Raw genomic sequence first — 12,057 nt, 5'->3', positions numbered from 1 at the left:
ATTATGATGTATTCTTTTAAATGGTCACCATTTTAATAATTTTTTGAAGTTTGCCTTTATTTTTTTTTCGCATGAAGAAATGACTTTTTCTTATTTAAATACATATTTGCATACGCTAACAACGGCGCAGATACAACTTTGTAAAACTTTGAAAAAAATTCCTAAAAAAACAAAAAAACAAAAAACACCAACAACAAAAACACTTTATTTTAAAACTTAAACCAAATGTTTTAATGACAAAAGTGTCATTATTGAAGCACAACATAATCCAAGCGCGTATGTAAATCAGAACACAGAACAAAAACATAAAAAAAATTACTTCCAACTAATATTTTCTTGGGAATAAAAAGAATACATAAACGGATCTGTGCGAATTATATAAAATATTACTATTTTATTCTTTACTAATATATCTGTTCCAAACGCGCACGAACCTTTGTAACTATGAGGGTTGGGAACATGTTGACTCGAGAATTTACTCTTATACATTTGAATGATTTCACTTGGACATTGGAAAGATTTTACTTGGACATTTGAATGATTTCACTTGGACATTTGAATGATTTCACTTGGGCATTTGAATGATTTAATGTTCAAATTTGGCCAATGACAATAATATTTCGGCAAACATGCGTTTCTTATTTCTCTATAAAAAGGGCAAACTAGTAAAAAATGATATTCGTTTTCAATACTACTCATATTACATTTTGTACATATTCTAAGCCTTCTGTCAATATTTCTATGCCTTCCCTCAGTGCCTTATTACTGGTTAGTTATCCAGGTGGACCGACTAAAACCATGTGTCATCAAAAGTGCTGCAGCACTGAATGCGACGGACATGCAACCGGAGAGACATTAAGGCTTTTTTTAAGAAAAAAAAACAACACAAAAGATATAACAGAGAAAATTTGTAGAGCAATATATTTTATGTGTCCCAATCTGATATAATTCAGATTTTCTACTTTCAAGCAGAACAAGTCCAAATTTTTAAAAACAGAATGAAATTTATGCCTAAAAACTCTGGTCAAACTTGTAAATCAGTGTCCTTATCGATTTATTCCAAGAAATGATATGTAAATTGAAAAAAAAACTGTCAACGAAATATTTCTAAAATAAAACCATGCAAATAAACTTCAATCATAATACATGTACATGTGAGAATGTTAATTAGAATTGCTTCGTGTTATATCATAGTGGGCATATAGACAATAAAATATAAGTCATTTGTATTTTTATTTCTCTTGGATATGTCTCATTAAAAATATTTTAGGTTAAAATCATCAGCAATTAATGGTGTTTTTTTTAGATTTTTTTTTTCATTTACGTCACTTAGGCACTGCAGTGTTTAGTTTTCCCTTTCAATTTCACACTAAATTCCATTCTCAACTTGTTTGCTTCTTACAATTGTATAGAATTTCTTAAAGTATTGCATGTAAACAAAGTAAATATCCGCTGGTTTATTACATGTATAATGTGTACTCGTCCGAAAGTCAGCACAGATGATGCAGAATCTATTTTTAGAATAGTGTTATCTTCTAGCAGGTTAACTCATATCGTGACCTAGAAAACTATGTAAACAAAACACAAGAATCGGAAGTAGAACTGATATTATAACTTCCTTCAATAAAGATTACCATGAAAGACTACATAGTCGTAAATTGTTGAAAAACTCCCTTTTTACAGGCATTTTCAAAAATAGATATTTATAATACTAACCATTGTACTGTAGTTTAATTTATTAATAACTGCTGGATATTCAGCTAAACCCGCAGTATGAGTCACGAAAAGAGTTCTTCTTTTACTAATGCGCGAGTTATTCTAAAGTCACGAAAAACTTTTGATCTGTTAATAAAAATGTTTTGTTTAATGGGGAAATATTTATTTCCTGCTTATAATTTCTATGAATTATTGACCTTACTCCTTAATTATAGCATAATTTGCTGTCCTACTTTTTCGACAGCAGTAAATCGTTTCAGCAGTTATTTGCATAATTGCGCAATAATACTACGGGGCTACAGCGTTTTTATCAATCAAATACGTTTATATTTTAACTTGGATAACTTAATTTGAAATTGAAAAGGCTAAATATGGAAGTTTTTAAGATATCCCGACGAAGTATGGGAGTTTCATAGGATCAAATTCATGTACTATTTCGTGGGCTGTTATTCGGTTGAGGACACATTGCGCGATTGTAGCCGACGAAATCCCATGTGTAGATGACATAGCTCTGAACGCGCCTGAGGGCGCGTCCGTCGCAAAAATCGGCGTAAAAGACAAACAAACAAAAACAAACATATACAGTTATTAACCGCTTAGAAATTATTTTTCGGGTTGACCAAAAAAGTACATTTTGTATTATTAAATATCTTTCAAAAATCTCAACTCAACTCAAATCAAAACATCGCATTTCGTATTTTGTGTAGCGCAAGAAACTGATTTTTTCGACAAATTTTTACACGCACGTGGACAGATAAGTTTGTAAAAGTCTCATTATAGATAATAGCATATACGACACAGATAAATGCCATATAAGTAAAATCAGAAATAAGGCAAACATCCATTTACTGTTTGTTCTTCAGATTAAAAAAAATCAGTGGCAGTTTGTATTCTTAACGAACAGTTTAAATCGGATTTGAAGGCAGTGGGGAGGGGGATAGTTTATATTTTTTGTCCCACATTGACAATGAAGAAAGCATGTTGTTTTTTGTAATTGTTGTTTTCTTTCTTTCTTTTTCTTTTTTTTCCTTGTTTTTTTTTTTAACTTAAATAAACTTTATTCAAACGACAATGTACTTAACATCTGCGAACCAGTGTCCCGTTAGATTGGTTTACTACTATTAAACAGATCACTTTTCAACATTTAGTCACTGTCCTAAACTGTATCATATTTCAATGTATTATGTATCTTTTTAACACATCATATTGAACTTTAACGCTCGAACAATTTCGCTAAAAGTTAAGTCATTATCCGCTTTAAATGGTGTAAAAGCAGATTTCTATCATAGTTGTTATAACGTAAAATTAACTCTTTCTCTTGAAGGTATCCGTTCGAAATCGCTTCGTACAATTACGGTCAAAACCGTTCATTTCCGTTCTCATTGAATCATTTGTTCGTTCGTTCAATCGTTTATAAATGAAATTTATTTATTTTTTTTTTATTATTTATTTCTTTATTTATTTATTATGATGATTCTGTTAATATCAATACCCAAAGCAAATTTGTTAAAGATCCTGTATGCTGTGATCAAAGTGGTTAACCATACTAAGTGAAATTATATATATGTATACATATTTATGCAAATATATCAATTTTCAAACATCGAAGAATATATTAAATATGTACTGCAAATATTTGTACATATAAAAGTATGAGCATTTATTTATTATTATAAAATTTGACTTAAACTTAGTAGAAAATAAAATTCTAATAACCTCCCTTTATTTACATGAAATGTTAAATTCGGTAATATCTTTTTAAATAATGCTTTATGGAACCTTCAATATTGATAAATCTTAATTTGAGCATCATATTTATGATTTAAAACCATAAAAAATTGTGTTACAGGATCTTTAAAAGGCAAACTAATGACCAGAAAATCAAAAACAAGTTTACATCCGGTTTTGATTTTTTACTTTTATTGTGGAACAATGAACCCGTAAGGCCACCCACTTCTATTACAACAAAAATCTTAAGAAAATGACAGTTTAACCCTTAGATTATATCGGGGTAAAAGTGCTGCCAATTGATTTACAGCAAAATTATTTTGTTGATTTCAAACAAAATTACATGACAACCACCATGAAAAAATCAAAGTACAGAAGAACAGAACGGCATGCTATCTGTTTCTTTGTTTCACAACATTGTGTTATGTAAGAATGTCTTTATTTAGACAATTTGATTGTTACAGTATGCGTTTCTGTATTGAAATAAAAGGAATGCTGGAAAATATTGTGAAAATGACTAAGTACGATCATTTAAATTGCCGATGTAATAATTTCTTAATGACACAGTAAGCCTAAAATTAATACAATTTTTGGTTTCTTCTTGGTCACGGCACCAAATCGTCCCTTGTAGTGTAACGCCCAGATCTGAATAACTCAATATTAATAAGTCAACACAATATCAAGTTTATAAACGTCAGATATATGAGCCGCGTCACGACAAAACCAACATAATGGGTTTGCGACCAGCATGGATCCAGACCAGCCTGCGCATCCGCGCAGTCTGATCAGGATCCATGCTGTTCGCGAACCAACCCTTTTAAAAGTAGAGAAACTGATAGCGAACAGCATGGATCCTGATCAGACTGCGCGGATGCGCAGGCTGGTCTGGATCCATGCTGATCGCAAACGCACTATGTTGGTTTTGTCGTGACACGGCTCATATGTATTTATTCAGTATAAGATATTATTCTATAAAACAATTGCTTAATCAGTGTCTTTAATAATTTCACAATTCTTAAACAAATACGTAAAGCAATAAGAATTAATGTCAACTGCGTATTTAGCATAATTTAACCTGAGTGAGTGAGTCTATTTAACATCAAAAACTACACTGGCGAATGTAATATTTTGCTTACCTTAAGTAGTACAAGTAAAATGGTTTCCTGCGGGGAACATTTTTGATGATATAAAGATATTTCATTTAACTATCTTCAACATTGTTTGGGTGGGTGGACAAATTAATAACGTTTCAGGAATATAGTTGACAATAATCGATCAATATAGAAGAAGGTCTTTGGAAACTGGTGACCGTTAATGACCGGAGAAGGTCGAACATAAAACAATCATTTCTTTTTAAGGAAATGATTAAATAGGCCTACCATTTTATGAATAATTCCGAGCAAAAAAAAAGCAAACACAAGTTTTCGCAGATTTCATCTCTATTTGTTATGGCAGATGCCACTACGAATATTTTAATTTTGTAGATTTTTAGTATAAACAATTTATTGTTTGTAACATTTTGAGATACATATTAAAGAAACAGTGATAATTTTCAAACACATCATTCAAGTTTTTCCACCTTAAACGGTATTATAATTATAGAAAATTAAAAATATCACGTAATAGTTTTTTGTTCTTAATTAGGTGTAATTCTGACTTATTCCCTAGAGGATTATCCGTAACGTACCGGCAAACGGTATTTAGCCAGGTTTTCGAAAAGGTCAATTAACCAATCATGTACGGTTTACAGATCACATGCTCCTCCATGTACCGCAAACAGGTCACGTGCTCCTCCATGCCTCAAAAGTTAAACGCGTACCAATACCCTGCGGTCTCCAGACCGCAGGGAAAAATATTATACGCCTTAAACTTTATTAACCCATAATTTATAACTGCAAATATGCGTTTCCGGACAGCTAACAATTAAATTAACAATTATGTTTACACGCTATAGGTACAATCACCGCTTTTGTAATGACATGCCCATCATTTAACTAAATTAGGCATATCCTACTCGTGTGTCCGGTGACTTAGACGGTAATTAGTCAACAAGACATAGGCGGATATATTAAATATAATGAGCTGTCACCGGACACACGAGTAGGATATGCCTTACAACTTACTTAATTATTTTATTAATGACCGAAAAGTAAAAGATGGTTCAGCTTTTTGACCAGTTTGTACCATTTTTGGAAGCTGTATCAGAATTAGGAAAAATTAAAAAGGTTTTGAGAAATAAAAATATTAGTATTTTTGAGGCGTAAGGCTCCTTTAAGAATTTGCCTGTGTGTTAAGACTGAACATTATTTTTTAAGAAAATCTAAATTCTACATAAAAGTAATGTTTTCTTTAGGTCAAAGTGTTCTTTAGTAATTGGCCAGACATGTTTTCCCATGATGACCCTGATTTTTGATCTTCCAACTTAAATTACTTCTGTGACGTCATTCCTTTGTCCTGACCGTACTGTATTTTTAATACAGTACAGGTAGGTGTCCAATATTAACGTGTAAGTCCAATATTAATTGTGTAACACATTAATATGAAAGAAGCTTCAATGACCACAGGATTTTGTGGAAAATCATCAAAATTAAAGAAAGAATAAAAGATTAAATAAAATGTAAGTTAACACGAGTAATGCAACGTTTTTCCTTTGCCCATTACGTATTTTACAGAATTTTACTAAAAGAACAATAATTGTTATCTGTCGATGATTTCTTTGCTCATTTCACGAATTCTATTTTCAAGCCTACTGGTTTTCGATCTCCAAGCTCTTAAAATTATATTACCGTTTACGCTTCCGTAGTGAAAGTCAGTTAAGATATGATTTTAATGGGATTGTTAATTCTTGCCTATTGTCCGTTTTTTCTTTTTACATGTATTTTAATTGACAATTATACTTGATTTGATTCATTGTATGTACGTACTGTTTCAGTAAGGTCAACTTTTCAAATAAGTGTAATGATCAGCTTTTCAGATAGATGAAATAATAGAGAAAATAAATTCATCTTTTCAAAACAAAAGCTGTTATATTTGATTACATATATGTTTGACTTATATAAACGATTCCAGACCCCTGTGGTATGACAAATATCAATTCAAAAATAAGAAAATCTCATTTCGTTGCGTAAATATCCAAAAGTAACCCCAATGGTCATTTTAACACAACATTTTACATCTGTGATAGCTGTAGTCATATGAAAAATAAAAATATCATTTTTAACACTTAATGGTCAGTAAAAATTCTTCCTAAAAGTAATAAAATAATGAAAATAAGAATCCATAAAGTCATCTCAGTCAAGCATTCAAAATATCCAAGATTTAACACAAATTTGAAAACTTTTATTTTTACTATTTCTTGTAAAAATCTCCAATGTACAAATTTATGTAACTGTATGTGTGTAAATCCAACATTTTGTGTAACTGGTTTATTTTGTGTATATCATCGTCTTCATGTACATAATTGGTCTTATTTCAAAACACGAAATTTTCATGCTTCGGACATTTTGTTATTTTAGAGGCTCTCTATAGGGTTTTGCAGGTGAGAAAAAAAAATTACTAAAGCATAAAATTGTACATTTCTAGCACAAGAAACATAATGTCTAATTTTTCGATGGATAACATGATATTTGATAGTAAAAGTAGTAATTTAAGTAAGATATAAGCCTCAAACTGACCAATAAGTAAAATATTGAATTCCCCTCGGCGCTACGCGCCTCATGAAATTCAATATTGGACATATTGGACAGTTTTCGGCTTATATCTACTACTTAAAATGAATAGGAGTCATTTTTTTAGTCATGACCAACCTCCACACCAAATCCAAGGACTGTAAACCAAAGCTTTCTCTTATTATTGACCGGACAAACTTTTCGTGGTGACCTTGACCTTTGACCTTATAATCAATAGATTTCATGTTCTAGTCCCAGTATTTTCATCTGTTTTTTTCTGGGTTTTTTTTCTTATTATTTTTTTTCTTTTTTTATCAACGTCGCTTTTCATTTCAAGTTTCAAGGAATCATCATTTGTTGGAGGGTTTCGACGCATTATCTGCATTTACTGATAAAAAAGACTTTGTGCAAAGATAGAACAATTTACAAACTAGGATGACAGACAACTTTAAAATAAACAAATAAATAAATACAAATAAAAAAATCCCCAACAAAACACAGCAACAATGAAATAAAAATAATCAGCATCCTGTTTTGATTTTTTTTCTTATCGTTGCATAATGTTTTTTTTCTGTAACAATGAAAATTCAAAGAAACTGATAGTGTATCCGGTAATCTACACTGCGGTATAATTCAATTTAGTGGCATTGACGTTTTTATTTTACATTTTAATAAATCAATGTTTGGAAGCATGATATTATATTTCTGGAGGACCAGCTAGATTACACGTATGGCTAATAAGGATACAAATTTTTAAGCCTCCATTGACACGATGATTTCATAAAAAACTGTAATATTTTGAAGCTACCTTTTAAGCTTAATAAATATTTAATAAATGATTTAACTTCGAAAATAGGTCTTATGCTGCTCGAAAATAACATAGAAAATAGAAAATACGCGGAAACATCAAAAGGTACACGCCTTTGTCTATTTTATAGATAGTTTTTTTTTCTATTAAGAAATCCGAATTGTTGTTAATGTTGTTGTCACTAAAAGGTTAAATATGTTTTGAACAGTTTATTGAAGGCATCTGTCACATTAACAATAATATACATAGAATGTAAAATATCTCAAAAAGATTTCCAAAAAAAATGTATTAATCTGCAAGATGGCATATGCATGTAAAAATCAAAACGAAAGTGTTACATTATGAAAATAAGCTTACATGTAGCTATCAGCTACTTAAATGTTGATATAATCTTTTTTTACAGAATACTGCAAGCTTTAACAATATATGTGTGCTGATCATTAACATAGAAAAACTTGATTGAATTGACATTAGTACTATATTATCTATAGTAATGTATTATCTTCTATCAGTAATAATTTGACAATTAAATAAGAAATAATATTCATCTCCAAGTGAGCTAGTATTGCACAAGTTACATACACTTAATTAATTCTCAGACATATCAAATAGACCATCAACGTTTTATTAGATAAAACAATATACAGGTCTCGCGAAATCTCGAATTTTCTCACGACACGCATTCATTTAACTTTAACACTAATGAAAGCAATCTGGGATATCTGAGAAAAAAATGTCTTAAAAATGTATTTGAATATAAGAAATCATTTCAATCGCAGATTAGGAAATAAAAATCCCACGTGATATTCTTACATGCTACCTTTTTACGTGATAAGAAATAAGAAATGTTGCCAGTTTTATGCATTACACTGACATCGTGGCATATTTCACGTTTTTCAATACCGGATCTGCATTTTGATTAGTCAAAGTTATCATTAGAAATTATTGAATTATTTTCTGCCACATCTGGTGGTTAAAACAGGGCCAATCGGATTATACTTGCAGGCTGCTGTATCTTTATACCGATTGGCTTGTCAATAAAAAAAAACGGTGTCTGTTTCGCGCCTTTTGAAATCGCAAAAAAAAAACCCCAAAAACTCAACAACAAAAAAAAACAAAACAAAAAAAAACGTTTCTTAGGAACATTTTATCGAAAATTCTCTTTTTTTCCAGAATAATGTAAAGTTCATTGTTAGTTTTTATGGGCTTGAATTGATCTAATATTGTCAAGTCAGTCACAAATAAAGTAGTCCAGATGCTCCCGAATCGGGGAAAAAACATTGCTGAAAGCCTTTAAATTAGTACAGGAAAGTCAATGACAGGACCACTCACATATTAGAGAGACAAGTAAACAAGTAAGAAAAAAACAGCACCAAAAAACAAAACAAAACAAACAAATATCTGCTTTGCATTTTATGCATTTTATCTGCTTTTGTAGAAGAAAGGCGTCTCTTGCTGTTAAGAAAAATAAACAAACTATTTTGTGATTTTTGTATCTGAGGTTTTTTTTAAATGGCGGCACCCATGATTTTTTACGGGTATATACAACATATTTAAGTAGTCTATCTGAATTGTGTTTTTTAATATGCACGTATAGTCTGTATCCGATCAAGCCACATATTTTTTGACGCGCGTGTTATTTATTTATTATTTAGTAATATTATGTTCCTTCTTTTTGGCTGCCATGTTGAGTTGAATTGGTAATATATTTTAAAAGATTTACTTTAAAAATGGTGATTGACCAATAATTGATAATAAAAACATTCATTATACAATATTCAAAGACGTATATATATATATATATATATATTAAAAAGACTGCCCCAATCTCCTTTAAGAATTGAAAGTTACCGATATATTCTGAATGATACACATGTATGTATAGACTCTTTCGTTGGTCACGTGGATTTTTTTTATTATATTTTCATAGTAAAATATAAAATTGAACACATTTACTGACCATTTACACTTGAATGGGCATAATGTCGCTTTTACTGAAAGCATTAGTAAGCTACGGCTGACAGTTAACTGTAATGTAAATGTAAAGGTCTCACTAAGTCTACATAACTGTCTCAAATAATTAACAAATTATAAACGTTTCCTGCGAGGAAAGTTTTATTATTTTAAATAATATTTCATCTAACCGTTTTCGAAATTGTTTTAAACAAGACGTATCTTTAAAAAGATACTCAGCCGAAGTCAAACTTGTTAACTTTCATAGGATAAGCTACTACTAACCATGCTAACCGCAAACAGAACATTTTATTCGTCCTCAATAGGTTTATTTCATTTCATTTTTACCCGCAATGTTTTTCCCCATTAATTTAAACAATATTACTTACATTATTTAATTTTAATCAAAATGGAATTTGATTTGAATAGGAATTTATAATAAAACAAAGATTTAGTAGATACTGTACACTAATTCCATGGAGAATTTTCAACTGTAAATTAGTCGAAAGTTCGTTTCAATCGTCTTATGCCCGGTTCGAGAAGAGAATATAATGACTAGAACAGCTTAGAAGAGAAACCTAAGCGAACGCAAAAGCATCAAAAAGGCGATCTGTCATATTTGATTTCATATATTTATTGAAAAGCTGTTAGAAACATCTAGAAAAATAGAAACATCTAGAAAATATCATTATTGTGTTTTTATATTTATTCTGACTTATATCTTTTTCCAACACTTCTTGCCATCGCGCAATCAAACAGAGCTCTACCTATAACGGAAGCTCTTCTAAATTATCATACGAACAGGCTATTAAAATGACCAATGAAAATTCTGCCTATATTCATTTCTTTACTGTAAATTTTAGCGGAAGTCAAGGTGAAATCAGACGGCCTTCGCCCGAAAAAGCATTTGTATCATTTGTATATGTCTCATATTTCCCTGCAATAATCAATGTAATCAATGAACAATTAAAAAATGTAGGACCTACTAATTGGCGGTATCCGCACAATCGCCGGTCTTTGTCGGTCTCCAAAGTAAGGTTACTCTACAAATCGACGGTCTTGTTCTTGTACATGAATTTAATTGATATGATCTGGAAAAGGATACATGAAAAATAAGTAATTGATTTATTCAGCTGGCCAAGAAGTAAATTCTCTTGGACGATAGTATATTAATGTCAATATTATTGGAGATGTGGAAAAATAGACTGATAAACAATGCAATTTTAATAATAAGTTATTAATTTTTTATGAAGACTCTCGATTATTTAGAAGATTACCGAACATCTGCTGTTATTGTTTAAGTTTTTATATACTTAATTTCTTTGTTTAAGTCTTCGATGGTCTCGCGAATGTTTATAATTGTTCATAAATTTACAAATGCATTTACTAAGAAAATTAATTGATTTAGTTTATATAAATTTTACAATATAGGCCTACCTTAATTACGTGATATGCATGAAATCTGAAGTACCTAAATATCTCGTAGCATCTAAATATTGTTTTTCATTATTAATCTTTTTTTCCTCATCTAAATCCCTTTAATCATCATTCAAGGTTATGGCACTCATAAACTATCGTCCTGAAATCTTTGTTATTTAGTCTTTTCAGTTCATATTTTTTTTAACCAAGAGACCATCGATTTGTGTAATCGACGGTTTCCAATCGACGGTCTCCGACGATCTTTGCAGACCGGGGTTTTTGAAGACCGGAGACCGGAGAGTAGTTGGGCCCTTTTTCTATCATCCAGACGTTTCAGATTTGCCAAACGTTTTGATGATACAGACTATGATCGTCAAACTTTCATTTGATTCTTTTTATTTTTCAATTGCACTTGAATAATCTTTCATATGCCCATTTGAAACTGCAATGCGTGCATGAGGTACAGATCTTATTACCAATCGAATTCAAACATGGATCATCCGACTCTCCATACGTCAACAATGAATTGCATTTCAATATTCCTGCTGACTCCAGCAAGCAGAGATTTAATGTCCGGTCCGGATGTTGGCGAAAGATTTTATCCAATTTTGATAGACTTTGTGGGGGTTTTGTCAAGAGACTTTCAAATTTACCACTATTTACTTAATTCAATGTAACAGAAAATATCCACAAATTAATACCTTTCACATCTGTCAGTAGATAATTCAGATATCAATATTTGTTAACAAGTTTACACTTGGATCA

Source organism: Ruditapes philippinarum, unplaced genomic scaffold, assembly GCF_026571515.1.
Source record: "Ruditapes philippinarum isolate M1 unplaced genomic scaffold, ASM2657151v2 ctg3392_1_1_1_1, whole genome shotgun sequence".
NCBI lineage: Eukaryota > Metazoa > Mollusca > Bivalvia > Venerida > Veneridae > Ruditapes > Ruditapes philippinarum.
This window is presented reverse-complemented; position numbering follows the sequence as displayed.